This window comes from Girardinichthys multiradiatus, chromosome 14 (genome assembly GCF_021462225.1).
Source record: "Girardinichthys multiradiatus isolate DD_20200921_A chromosome 14, DD_fGirMul_XY1, whole genome shotgun sequence".
Lineage (NCBI taxonomy): Eukaryota > Metazoa > Chordata > Actinopteri > Cyprinodontiformes > Goodeidae > Girardinichthys > Girardinichthys multiradiatus.
The window spans coordinates 12,910,027-12,925,451 of record NC_061807.1 but is presented as its reverse complement, the minus strand read 5'-3'; positions in this window follow the sequence as shown (position 1 = coordinate 12,925,451).

Genomic DNA, 15,425 nt, shown 5'->3' with positions numbered 1-15,425 from the left:
AATCTTAGCTTTATTCAGAGTCCAATAGAGGACAAAATGTGTCAATGATACATAGCACCTAAAACTTGTAGTTGATATCCTGCATCTCCTCTCACAGCAATGAGTCACAGCACCCTCCTCTCCCTCCAAAATGTTAGTAACTTACTGGAAATGACACGAAAATGAAATAATCTAGAGACAGGATGGAGAAAAAAGTGAACTATGACTTTTGTACAAACAGTCAAGTATATAGTTTCCACAAGGAACAGAAGTAAGAAAACTGTTAACATTCAAAATCGAAACAAATAAGATGTTTTCAGCCATCCAATTTACACCCAACATGTGTGAAGATTCTGGCTGTTTTTGGCCCCAGAAGACCTAAAGTCCATCCAGTTACAATGCTAAGACTGTTTGGTGTGCATCTTATTTTTATTCTGTATTTCAAACTTTCCATCAAGATATTAGAAGGGAGTTTTAGGCTTTAATGATGTGCAAAAGTCTCATTCTTTCCTTCATTTCTTTTTTATTTTCCTACCAAAAAGCCAGACTTTCTTGTAATCTCATAAATGTGTCTTGATCAGTTGTTCTCCAGAGTTTCTAAAGGTCTTTCAAACTAGAGCTGCACGGTATAATAAATTATACTTGTCTTTGCAATATTGATTTGTTCTGTGTGACGATTGGAAAGATCGCTCTGATTGACAGGATGCTACAGGTGAAATATCAGGTGTTCATGCTTTGCATTCAATAATATGTTTGGTGAGTTGGATGGACTCTAACTGTGTCAATGCCAACACCGGCTGTACATCTCTAGTGGCTGAGATGATACAGCTCATGAAAGCGGTGGGGACATGGTGTCATTGTAAAGAAAAGTTTCAGTAAAATGTGGGTTTATTAAGGTTGATATTTCCCTCATATTGTACAGAACTGTTTCAAATGGTTGTAAAAAACTCATCAACAAATGTGATTTATTTTTTACATCCCATATGCAAAATTGTGGTTTTACAGCATAATGAAACCTTTTCAGAATGACTCCAAGACAAGGGAATAAGAAAAATAGCAATAACAGAAAGCAAACAGCTTAAAATACCTGCAGGTCTGGAGGGATTTAAACACCAAAGAGAAAAAAGAGAAACAAAATGCACAAAAATGCAGATGGGACGAATAGTTCTGTTTAGTTCTGAAAGCATATTGAAAACATAAAGCAAAAAAAAAATGTTGATCCCCCCCCCTCAAAAAACACAACCTGTCTGCATTTTATGTAGAAAAAAAACCTCAAAAACATTCCCTCTTAAATGTTGGCACAAAGTAGCAGAAAATGTTACCTAAAAACTAAGAATTTCCTCAGCTACTTTCAACTCACAACTAAACTAGAAGCTCACATTGTTTTATCTGCTCCCAAATAAAACTAAACCCAAAGTATACTAGAACATTTCATTTGGTTGGTTTTCCCCAACAGATTTAGGAGGATGGGGGAAAATTTTGAATCATTTGGAGCATTTTCAACATGATCTCATATATCAGCAGGGTCACAGTTAAATAATGTAGAATAAATAAAGAGTGTGAAACAGCATCCTCTGCTCTTTTTATTCATTATTGTTTTCAGGCTTTCATGCACACAGTTAAGATGGCAGGAACCAGGCAGAGGCTGTAGTTTTTGGCAACAGCTCCTCTCTGTGGTGAGTGTTTGACAGCTGAGAGGAGAGAAGAAGAGAAGAAGAAAACCATTAGAAGTTAGCTGGGAACCGGAAACTACTTCCTGTTTCAGACTGGCTCTGAGCAACAGGATTTTATATTGAAGTATGCAGTGTGAATATTATTAGACCAGACTGTGTTTATTTGTTACATTGGTAAGAACTGCATTAAAATTACACATGAAAGTAAGTACACCCTCTTTCAGCGTTTTATCGATGAGGACATAAATCTGTTATAAAACCAGTCAGTCAGTCAGTCAGTCAGTCATTTTCTACCGCTTATTCCATAGTGGGTCGCGGGGGAGCTGGTGCCTATCTCCAGCAGTCTATGGGCAAGAGGCAGGGTACACCCTGGACAGGTCGCCAGTCCATCGCAGGGCAACACACAAACAACCATGCACACACTCATTCATACACCTAAGGGCAATTTAGAGTGACCAATTAACCTAACAGGCATGTCTTTGGACTGTGGGAGGAAGCCGGAGTACCCGGTGAAAACCCACGCATGCACGGGGAGAACATGCAAACTCCATGCAGAAAGACCCCTGGCCAGGAATCGAGCCCAAGACCTTCTTGCTGCAAGGCAACAGTGCTACCAACTGCACCACCGTGTTATAAAACCATTTATATCTAAGTATATGTGCAATATGAAGCCAAAATGGAAAATAAGTGTGTGAAAAAATTAAGTACACCCCATGACTCAACATCTTAAATGCCTTTTGGCAGCATTAAGTCTTGATTCTTCTTTATATTTATTGTTTTAACTGGGGGCTCATGTGTTTTTGTCATTTCTCTGATTTCCTATCAGACTAACAACCATTGCTGAGGTCTTTCCAACTTGGCATTGTGTTAACACACACCTGTATGCTCCAGACCAGCAAATATATCTGGAGCATACAGGAGCATACAGCAAGCTGCTGGAACCCCTGCTTTTATAGAGGTGATTGTACCCCAGAGAGTCCGAATGTTCTTTTAGGAACCAGGTGAAGCCGACAAAGCTGTCGACCAAGGAAGACAAAGATCCAAGGGTTAAAATGTTTATTACAATAAAAAATGAACTAAACCCAAAAGTAAACATTGTAAAAAGCTTAAAATGTTTGGTCCAAGCCATGTTGGGGCCTCACAGCAGTCCCTCAGCTCCAGAGCACTAGTCATGGAGGGCATCTTCAAGAAATGAGGGCACCGCTCTCCCTGCTGGTTGTCTTTCAGTGAATCCTGCAGGGTGTGCTATGGTGCTGGTCTCCTGCTGATCATTTGGTCATGATCATCTCCTTCTGCTGACCTTTTAAAAACCATGATCATGATCATACCTGCTGATAATCCCTTAACTAAATGCTTTAATTATCAGTATCTGGCCGCTACTTTACCGCTTAAATCCTGCAACAGTAGCAGGGGTGCATTTAGCTTTTCACGAACAGCATTTAGGCTTCATCTTTATTTAGTAAATAATAACCAAATGGAATCAGTTTGGTGTTTTTTTTTTTTTTTACACATTAGAAGTCAAGACCACATCATTTTATTACGTCCGTTACAACTGAAACGGGGTGCACTTTCTTATTACCATTACTCTGGTTAAATAAATTACACTAGCCATTGCTTCAGTGCTTTAGTCTTTCCTCTGTACATGCCTGCATAATGCCTCATTTCATTGTGGACGACTGCATTACAGAGAGACAATATTCACCAGGCAGCACAGTTTCAGGAGCAAATGTCTCCTTTTGTGAGAATTTTATACATTTAAGCGTTTGCTCTTGGTTTTTAGTAAATAACGGAGCTCAGTCTCATTCACCTATACTATGTTTCTGCCCAGAGGTTGAAAATCGAGCCAAAAGGTGAAAGTGTCGTACAAATAAACAGCCAACATAGGAGTAAGTCACAACTTCAGAGTCGAGTATCTTCATCAGCATCTTCAGCAAAGCGAGTTTCTGGATTTAACAGAGGTTTAAATGCTCATTTCTTTGCCTTTATTTAAAAAAAAACATGTAGGGGTTCATGGTGGTTTGTGGAGCAATTAATTTGGCTTAAATTGGAAGTGATACTGTTTTCAAAGCCTTGTTTGTCGCCCGCTTGTAGCAATCTGATTACATCAGTGTCAAGCCCAAGATGAAGAAGATAGACTGTTATAAACTGTGTTAAATGGAAAGGAAGGGCTTCTCATGCATGTTTCCGTTTATCTGTAAAATGAGTTAAAGTAAAAGATCTGCTATGACTGTTTAACTCAGTCTTATTTTTGGTACATTTTCTGACCAACGCTACACAAATTTGGGCTTAATATGAACCTAAGGTATTTTTGAAGATGATTTTAGATCTCGCGTCTGTAAAGTTCTAGATCTACCATTTCTAGAAGTTCTTACTGTCTACACCTCACACCTTTTACTTACATCGTCTGATGAATAGCCGATAAAATGAAAGATCTACTCAAATATTGCCGCCGTACATTTTTTTTCTATCTTTAGAAACTCACACTACATGTAACGTTTAGCAAAGCAAGGACCTGTCTACCCCTCCAGTCAGTCTGTTTTAATGCATTAAAACAATCATTTTGGGAGGTTCTGCAAGCATTAGCTGAGCAGGCTGAGGTTACCTGAGGAGGGAAGGGAGCTGACGTTGTTTACAGGTCTGATCAGAAGATTTTGTGTTTCACTGTCTCCAGAGTATTCATCATCTCCGGAAGAGTCACCATCATTGTCAGCGTATGAAATTTTCTCTGATAAAAAGACAGCAGCACCTACAAAATATAAAGAGAAGCTGTAAAAAAGAATAATTCAAAACTGCCCAAATAAAATCATGCAAACATCTGCAGCTACTTTCCATTTTTTTTAAAACATGGCAAGTTTTAGGCAAAAAATATTGACTTCATGAAATTTGTAAAAATCCTAATTAAGTGCTTTGAGACATTAAAGGTAACTTTGTGCAGAATAATTTTTGTTTAACATTATCTTAACCACCTTTCAAGTGTGCATGTCCCCTAATATTTGCGTTTTTTAACCCAACTTTTTCACCTCTAGTTTCCTGCCGGAAATACGCAGTCGGATCTAAATGGTTCATAAGTATCAAATCTGCAACTGCGGATGTCTGTAATCTATTGTGAGATAGATTCATTTTTTTTTTAGATCTTAAAACACATTGAATCATAAACCAAGTTGATTCAACATAAAACCCATGGCAGACATAAAACATGTGAAAGTGTTCAAATTTATTAGGATTGTTCCTTGGCAAATTACATTACAAAATCTAATAAAACAACGTAAAAAGCATTTTCGACTAATTATTTTTACGCAGTGTAGTTTACATGGTTTAGTTTTGAAGGATTGCACGCTGTGATACGCTGATTTAATCTCAGCATAAATCTAGCTGTTCTTTGAAGGCCTCGGTTCTTTGAAGAACATTAGAGAACTAACAGCACCATGAAGACCAAGGAACACAGCAGAAAGGTCACAAGGTCAGGTTCTTAAACAATATCCCACACTTTCAACACCTCACAGAGCTCTTTTCAATCCATCATCTGAACGTGGAGCGATGTTGGACCAGCTGAAAGCCCAACAAGACATGGGCGTCCACCTAAACTGACAAGCACAGCATTAATCAGAAAAGAACCCAAGAGGCCTATGGTAACTTTGGAGGAGCTGCAGAAAGATAGCTCAAGTGGGAGAATGTTTTTACAGGGCAGCTGTAGTAGAAGCAGCCATTTATTGTAGTAAGCTCAACATTTTTTCATTTTGTCATAATATTTTGGTGTACTATGTTTTTTAAGCATATAATTTGCATAAATTAAGAAAGACTGAAATGTTATATATCTATTAAAACTGTTGTTTTAATTATCCTTGATTACTGTTACAATTTCTTCAGCTACTTGTCATTGCATCTCATGGAGGGATGTACTTTCACAAAAGTGTAGCTGATATATTGACTGGTGAATTCAACGTAACATTTTCAACGTAACATTGATTCTTTTGTTTAGTTGTGAATAATGCATACAAATATTTTCCATTACTGCGAAGTTCTCTGTGTTCTCTTCCATTTTTACATGAGGTAAAACACATTTTTCAGTAATAAATGCTCTGGGGTTTGCCATTTAACAGTAACATGACCCACAATAATCATTTACATGAGTTGATGCTGTAATTTACTCAGCAGAAGGCCTAATAATTGCTGTGTGTTTTACTGTTTTTAGTTTTACAGAACTGATGCTCTACTGTAGAGTTCAGTTTAACATTACTTGTACTGAATAGAAGCTCCTGCATAATTGTTGCTGGTAAATTGCTGTATTTTAATGATAGAAAACGTGTTTTCCCCTCCCCACAAATTTCTTCTTTTGTTGCTTTTTTGTCACACTTAGATTTTTAACATCATCAAATAAATTGCAATAACAGCTAAATAACCTGAGTAAGTAGAAAGGCTGTTTTCCTATGATGATTTCGTTGATTAGATTGAAAACACTATCCAAACCAATCTGGCACTATATGAAAGTATAAATAATTAACTTTGTTTTGTTTCTTTACTTGTAGGCTACAACTGGGAAACTCTCAAAATCAAGAAATTGCTTAAATAGAACCTGTCTGACTACAAGAATTAGGCTAAAAGATCTTTTTGTTTCACGATTGGCCTTTATTTTGAAAGAAGACTGACAGGAAACGGAGAGCAAAGGGGAAGACATGCATCTAAAGTCTCCAAGTCAGTACTCGAACCGAGGACAGCTGCTGAGGCCTCCATACATGGGTTGCACGCTCTACCACAGCGCCACTGCCGCGCCCGTGAAGCCCTTTCTGACTCCGCTTTGGGACTCCAGTGAACCGCAGTGAGAACCATTATTCACAAATGGAGAAAACAGTAGTGATGAACCTTCCTAGAAGAGGCAGGGCCACCAACATTTCTTCATGAGTACATTAACAACACATTCCAGATGTCACGGAAGAATCCAAAACGGCATCTAATTGCGTTCACGATTTAACAATAAGAAGACGACTGAGCAAAAGCGTTTTATATTGGAGAATTCAAAGGCCAAAACCACTGCTGACATTTCCCAACAAACATCTTGATGATGAAATGGACAGATGAAACAAAAGTGGAACTTTTTGGAAGACATACACTTGTTGGACCATGTTTTGCTGAATATTGGACCATTTGCACGTTGCTGGATGCCACCATGCCTTCCAGGATAGTCCGCTACTACAAATCCCAGCGGGCACCGCGGCTGATAGGACGGGGCGTCACAGTTCTGACGTCACAGTGGGCTATATAGTAAGGTGAGCCCTTTAATGGGGTGCTTTTTTCAGTTGGGACCGAGACGCGGTTACCGGCATCATTCTGGAGAAGAAAATCCCACGTGGACTTTTATTCATTCTCCCCGTTGGCCAACGAGAACAAACTCATAAAAGAGGCTCCGGGACTAGGAAGGCCTGGAGTTTTCAACCTTACCAATCGAAGGCGTGGATTTAACATGTAACCAAAAAAAAAACCCACAGAGTTTTCAGGGAGACGCAATTTTCCTCCTTGTTTTTTTGGTTCCAGTCGACTAGTGATATTTTTCGTCATATTTTTCACCTTTCTGCCAAGGAGGGAAGACAGACCAATCCCCACAGGAGTTACCCACGCACGCGTGGAAACTCTTCCCCCTTCCTTTCTCTGCCTCTCTGCCCCAAGGAAGACTTCAACAAGTAAAGTCCGTTCGTTCCTTTTATTCCTTTTTTAGGAAGAGCTTGGGTAGGATAGAGTAGGATTTTAGTGCGATCTAGAATCGCCACTTATAGTCTAATGTGTTCTGAATTGTATGTGCATGCTATTGTTTTTTTGAAACTTGATTGCTGTTGAATTTCGGAGGCCGCTGAGTCTCGTAAGTTGTGTTTTACTGTCTGGACACCTGAACGCAGGTGCGCTGTGAAACTGGACAGCTATAATAACTTTATGGTGAAAATCAACCATTTTCTTGGTCTTCAACTTCGTGCTTTACTAGCTTGCCACCAAAAGTTGTATTATTCTTTGTCCTCTGGGTTTACAACTTTGCTTGGGGGAAGTTTTATGACTGCCTGTGTCCCACTGAGCTACACTTTGGGGAGTGGCCTCCCCGAGCTTCGTTCAACCAAAGTCCTTTTGTATTTTGCCATAACTACCTTAACTGCTAGTTTGATTTCATACAGACTCAATGCTGTTTTATTTTGTTTAGTTAGATATTTTACCCCTTTTGTAGAACTTTGCATGCTTGATTAGGTGAAGATTATTGAATCAGAAGAGCGAGTTGTATCAGGGCTGTTGATTTAATAAATATTCAGTAGATAAAGAGGAGGCGTTTGTGTTTATTTTGTGCAAGAGTGATTCGTCAGTCGAAATAAGGTTAAAGTTCCCCACGTTTTGGCACAAACGGTTGATTAAACAGTGACATCTAGTAATAGTTATCAACTATTACTGAGAATTTAATAATTGTAATTATCAAGGGCTTTGAGCCACAATTACAACACAGAGGACATCTCTGGTTTCGATTCATAAATGAGGATTTTTGGTTAAGAAACAAATTTTCTCAAATTATGATTTTTAATTATAATTCTTGACAAATATTAATTTATCAATAATCATAATCCCAACACACTACAGGTCAAGAGTTTTAGACACCCGTTCTCATTTTCTGGTTCTCTTTATGTTTATGACTATTTCCATTGTACATAGATTCTCTCTGAAGGCATCAAAACTCTAAATGAACACATGTGGAATTATGTAGCAAACGAAAAATTGTAAAATAACTATAAATATGTTTTATATTTTAGATTGCTTATAGTAGCCGCCCTTTGCTGTGACGACTGAAATATTAACCTTTGGCGGTATCCCAATGAACTTCTGGGAAGTTCTTTCACGACTCTTGGGAAAACCATCTCAGGTGAACACCTCATGAAGTTCTTGAAGAGAATAATCAGAGCAACGGGTGACTATTTTGAACAATCTGTGCGTTCATTCACAGTTTTGTTGCTTTTTGTGAGAATCTACGATGTAAATAATCATGAAAATAAAGATACCCGTTCAGTGAGAAAGTGTATCTAAAACGTTTGACCGGTAGTGTAGGTCACGTTACATCTTGCAGCACAATGAACCTCAACACACCAGCAAGTACACCTATGAATGAATCAAATAAAAGAATGTTTTAGAGTGTCCTAGTCAAAGTCTGAACATAAATACAATTGAAATGCTGCTGTGATGTGATTCTAAACAGATCATCCATATTTAAAAAGCCTCCAATGTGGTTTAATTAAAGGTGGCAAAGAACAGTGGGCCCAAAATCCCCCCACATTGATGCAAAACACTCATTGGTAGTTATCCTAAACACTTGACGTCAGGGACAACCAGCAATTTCTTTTTCCCATAGGGTCCGGTTGGTTTAACTTCTTTCCTTTAAAACAGCAAATCAGAATTTGAAATCTGTTTTTTGTGTTCACTCAGATTTCAACCATCTTTGATTATTTGAAACTTTTAAGTGTAACATAAAAGCAAAACTCTCAATGGAAAAATACTCTTTCACATACTGTACAGTGGTTTCCCTTTCCTGATTTTTTTTTTTTTTTGCATGTTTGTTACACTTAATTGATTTAGATCATCAAACAAACTCAAATGTTAGTCAAAGACAACACAAGTAAACACCAAATGCAGTTGTTAAATGAAGGTTTTTATTATAAAAGAAGAAAAAAAAACCAAACCTAGATGGCGTTGTGTGAAAAGTGGTTGTCCCCTGATCCTAATAACTGGTTTAACCTTTAGCAACAACTGTAATCAAGCGTTTGCGATAACTTGAGTCTTCTCCAGCACTACGGAGGAATTTTGGCCCACTCCTTCATCTAATTATAAAAACCTTGATTTAAAAAACTGCATTTTGTGTTTACTTGTGTTTTGACTATTATTTAAATTTGATTGATGATCTGAAACACTTGTGTGACAAACATGCAAAACACTGTAGGTCAAGTTTTACCCTATAAGTTTGAAATATGCGTGCTCTCTTTAACTACTTTCTTTTTAGAAAAATAATATAAATTAAAAATTACATTTGTTCATATCCAGGTCCGTTTAGTACCTCCTTGGTAAACCTTAAAGGCTCTGATGGTTTGCTGCTGATAATCATCTACCTGTTCTGTACAGTTGGTTACACACAAGCTGGTCTCCCCTATTTTTCTTCTTATTCTTTATAAACCTGAGGTTGGTTGGATTCTGTCATAAATGTCACTCCAATCCTTAATTCTACAAAGTAGCTGATATGTTTTGTAACAGCCGTGCACAAATACTACTTATGAAACACTGGATCAACTGTATCAGTAGCAAAAGACCCCCCCAACCCACCTGAACCCTTACCACAAGAGTGAAGCATGCGCTACCACGATACAGTAAAGACTTTCAAACAGTTCTCTTCAGAGAGCCTCACCTAGAGTTGAGATCAGCAAGTAAACCTTTAACACTTCCATCATCTTGTCCTGCTGTCTTCGTCAGCTGGTGGAACGTTCGGCTGTCTGTCAATATGAGGTGTGATCAAGCATTCGACAGAGAAGAGATCAAGTCGAATGGCTTAACAGGAACTAGCTAACCACAGTGTGAACACATCAGCAGCTACGTGCTTCATGTGGAGCCAAGATATTAAAAAGTAAAGTAGATATGCGTCATATTCATTGCAAAATACACGACCTTGCAAAAGTAATCGTACTCCTTGAACCTCTCCACAATCACAGGTGTGTTTATTAATGTAGTTTAATAATGTAGTTTATTTGGATTTTATATGAAGACCAACACAGAGTAGGGCATGATTGTGAAGCGGATGGACAATAATTGAAGATTTTCAAAAGGTTACCAAAAGAGGAGGAATCATGATGAGGAATCTAACTCAGAATGCCCTGCAGCTGGGTGTTTTGTTCTTGTAAACTAAAGCCCCGGGAGGATAGAAACCCTAACCCCTCTGCTTGGGCCACCAGAGAACAAACAGCGCTGCTGAGTGAAGATCAGTTACTATTTTAGGTTTTGAAAATAAGTAACAAGTATGCCTTGTTCTTTCCCGTCTCTGAATCTCATTCTCAACAGAAAAGAGAAAATTACCACTTAGAAACTAACGAGCTCTCAGGGATTACAAAACACAGAGAATGGCAAATTAGTACAGAACAAAAAGTTATTTTTGTACCTCCATTCTTGTCTGTGGCAGAGAAGTTGACAAGACACATAAAACTGCTGGTATTTTTAATCAGAGTCCACTTTTTCAGGCCATCCTCCCAAACTCTGAAAGACAAAAGGACTGTAGGTATTGCTACTGATTATCCGTACTTGCTCTGCAAGATACAGATTGTTTACACTCAAACATGCTGGACTGGAGTTATTGGCAAACAAATAAAATTCATTATTTGCATCTGAGCAAAGTTTTATTCAAAAACGTCTGACTGATATCTGCTGTTTTGATCAATTGAAGCCAGTTATAGTTTCTAAATAACTTCCCCATCTTATCACCTTTTTACCTTTAATGACTTTTTATGATGCTTTATTTATTTACAACTCTGTCAGCAAATATATTGCAGGACCTGAGAGCCTGAATGCATGATACTTAAATAATTAGCTAATATTTAGTCTTTAGTTTTATGTGATATGCATATTGTGTAGAGTGATGCAATAACAATACATTTATGATATATTGTGCAGGTATGGTTGCTAACAGTGTTAATAAGGATGGTGAAGAAACTTAAAGGTCAAGAAAGCTAATTGCTCTGGACTGGACCTGATGATGACGGTAGACATAAAGGCAAAGTGTGTGTCTGAGAGGAAGATTGAAGAAACACTCTTAGAAAAGTGAACTTAGATTTCTACACTTAACCGTACCAATCAGATCTTTGTAGATTCTAATCACCATTATCTTCTCTGATCTCTGATGTTCTCCTTTAGGCTCATGCAGTGCAAATATGAGCAAAACACTGTACGAACATTGTTACAACTGGAACAAAAATAACAGAGAAATATATATAACATAAATATAGTTGAAGTGAAAAAAGAGCACATTTCTTCAGAGAAGTGAAAAGGGCGTCGGATTTTCCGTCTACTGCTCTGCCGCCTGAGCTCTAATTGGTGGAGGAGGGACACAGGCTTTCTCCAGCTTCCTATTTATTGTTGTTTAATTTATTAAGTGGTTTTAGTTGTGCTTTAGAGCACAACCCCACCATTATAGTCCTAGGGGTTTTATTGTGTGGGGAAATGCAAGCCCAAACTGCCAGCATTACAACTGGGAGGCGGTATTCACCAAAATGAGCCCTGACCAGAAAGAAAAAAAAACAACATGAAGAAGAAAACTCAGCTCATCCAATGGCCCGGACCAAATCAGAAATCCAGCTATTCAGCTTCCTTATGCACAACAAAGCTAATAATGAAACAGTGCCCGATTCTAGGTTTCTTTGGGTTATAACGTTTGCTGTCCACCTGCGCAGTATGAGCAGCACGTGGGGTGGTTATCCAGCACTTTGTACATGAGATGACTGCAACAGGTTCTCTTCCTCTCTTAGGTTCTCTGGAGTGTCCATTTGCAATGCCCACTGTTAGCGAACTGCAAATACCCCACTTACATTTGAACCAAGACTCACATTTCTAGGGGAAAAGAGCTTGCTTGTTTGGTCTGCACCTGGATAAGCTTTCCCATCTGCCCAAATGATGCAGACTATCTTTGAGAAGAAATTATGGTCCACTGAAGGTGGACCAAACAGCTCTGGTGTGAAAGTGCCCTGAGATGGGCTCTAACATGCCAGCTCACCCTCCTTTGCTTAACCTGGCCTCTCAGTCACCAACAAAAATGTACCCTTTGAGGCGTGGCAGTGGCACAGAGGTGCAACACTAGACCCATGTTCAGATGTTTCAGTCCTTGACGAACTCAGTCGCAGGTTCGACCTCCGGCTCAGACGACCATTGCTGCATCTCTTCCCTCTTCCCTCTCTCTACCCCTTTCCTGTCAACCTACTGTTAAAAAACTGAGAACAATAAAGGCCACTAGTGCCACTAAAAACATTTTAAAAAGTTTCCTTTCTCAAGAGAGATTCAAGCATCCTGCTCCTCCATAGCTTGATTGTCCTCTGGACAAACGTGGCTACATACCACCGGGTGCAGAGCATCTGGTCTCAACTGGTGAGCTGGTACTCCTGATCTACCCCCTTGTAACTGATTTCTTGGTTCCAGTCACAGTTGCCATCTTGCTGTGAGATCAGACTTGCCACAAGGTATCATTTGGTAAATATAGTGCCTTGACTACTGTCTTTGTGGTTGTTGTTTCACACCTGCCCATGCTTACACTCCCACACACACACACCCACACACACTCACTTACATAAAGACACTTATAGCAATAGCATCCAGTAAACAGAACTGTAGTAGAGTTTGTTAAGTATATAATTAGGATTTTAGGATCAATGTTCTGAGTTTGTGGTACTATTTGATAACAATGTGGTTAGTTATCATTTGTCTTTGCTCAGACTGAAAAGCTTCAATAAATACTAGTATTGTTAATTATCACTTCCTGTTTTCAAGGTACTACACTCAGAAATAGCTAATTTTATAAATAATTTTAAGAATCTTGATTAAATGTCTTTAGACATGTTTGCTAATTACTGGACAGGTTCCGACAGTGGACAACAGCTGAACTTCCTGACCTGTCTGCTGTGTTCTTTGGTCTTCAAAATGGTGTTTATTTAATAATGTTCTTTAACAAACCTCTGAGGCCTTCACAGAACAGCTGGGTTTCTATTAAATTACATTTCTGCACGCCTTTTTACTAATTAGGTCACTTCTGAAGGTAACATCGGATTAAAGGAGGCTGAGTTCAAATGCTAAATGCAGTTTTCAGATCTTTATTGGTAAAATAATAGAGACATGCATTGTTTGTGGTTTTTATATGACAAAATGTGAAAAAAGAAAATCTTAAGATGGACTCGGCACTCAGGTAGCCGTGTTGATAAAAGCAGCTCTTTTAAAGAAAGCTTGTTTAGGTGGGCATAGATGTACTTGACTTTCTTCTGCGTCTGAACGTTCCAGATCGTGTTGTCTCTCAAACACCTCTCACCATCTTTTTCACACCTTGTAAGTCAACGAGAAAAAAGCAGTTTTACTTGTTTGCTTTGTACTGAGCAGCTTCTTCCTCACTTTTGCTTGGTTGAAATTCTGCCTAAACAGAGAAAAAAAAACATTTTGATATTAAAGTTATAAAAAAACAGATAAAAGTTTTGGCTTTAGCAGCAAAAACAGGATTTCCTTCTGAATTTGGGTTTATCATGGTGTTGTTTCTGTGGGTGGGGGTTGCATGCTTTCTGCAGTCTGCGGTATCACTTCAACATACTGCATTGATGATAAGATTATCAATGAATAAATATCAAGTTTTCTTTGCTTCAGTTTTTTCTTGTTTTATTACAACATCCAACATGTGCTAGCTCAGCCTCAATAAGAGCTAGCTCTAAGTTCATCAGCTCCATGATCTGCAGTCCCAACGTGAACCAGTTCAACTTCATCTGAGTTTATTAATTACTTCATTGCATAGCCTCGGCTAGCTTTTCATCTGTCTCGTATCATGAAATATATATTGTGTTTTGTGTGTGATCTAAATCTTTCTCACAGTTGAAAGGTAAACTAGCTTGCGTTGGCATTTCTGTCAAACGCACCAGGCTGATTCCAGACTTTCAGAATGAATCAATGTCTCAGAGCTGAGACTGCTTCTTCCTCCAGAAGATTCTGGCTGGATGTGCATGCTTACAACAGCCTTCTTCTTCTGCTGTCCTCTGCACTTATCAAACAGTGCCATGTGCATTAATTGCCACCCCTGATAAAGATGTGTAAAATGCTTTAAAGTAATACCTATATCTAATATCAAATAAATTAAAGTGGCAAAAGGACAGCATGCAATCTTTTTCTTTAACATGTTAAAAGGTTGACACAACCACCAGGCCAGGATTAGCAAATGACACCAATATCATGTCTGATAAGGCCAGATTTACGCTGTTCTAGACACATGGGTGCATCAGGGCAAGAAGAGAGGCACATGAAGGGATGTACCCGTCATGCCTAGTTCAGACAAGTCCGTGGGTGCTATGATGATCTGGGGTGCAGCAGTTCATCATGTCTGGATTCAGCAACGTTACGAGGTCACCTGAATATACTGAATGACCAGGTTATGATGGCACGGACATATTCATTGGGCTCAAATTGGGCAAGAGATTCAGGGAGCATGAGATGACATTTTTACACACAGATTGGCCTCCAGAGTCCAGAACCCCATCGAGAATCTTATTAGATGTGCGATTCGACTCCCGTGTTGCCTCAAGTTCTTGCAGAAACATTTAATCAACTCTAGATGGAAATAGATGTTGCGACATTGTGGAAGTGAATGAATTTACTCAACTCATAGGTTGAATTGAAATTAATTTTCTGAAAAGGGATGACTATATATTTCTTGTCTTTACTAAAGGTGTCGATAACTGTGTAGGTTGCTGTATCTCATAATGAATGATCTAACTCAGAAACCTCTTTCCACCCCTTACTTGGTGTCTCTTGAGCACTTTGTCCACACACAACTCCAGGTTGTGAGGTGAAGCCTTTAGGTTAGGATTTCTCACTCAGAAACAAGAGCGTATGTAAAAAAAAATAGGACCAATGCAAACCTGCCACTGTAAGGGAGACCTCCTTTAGATGGGTTTACAACAGCTGCTGCTGATGTTTATGCGCATCTAAATTTTAAAGCAGGATTCCCACACTGTTTTGCTTTTATGTGCAGTTTTGTAAATC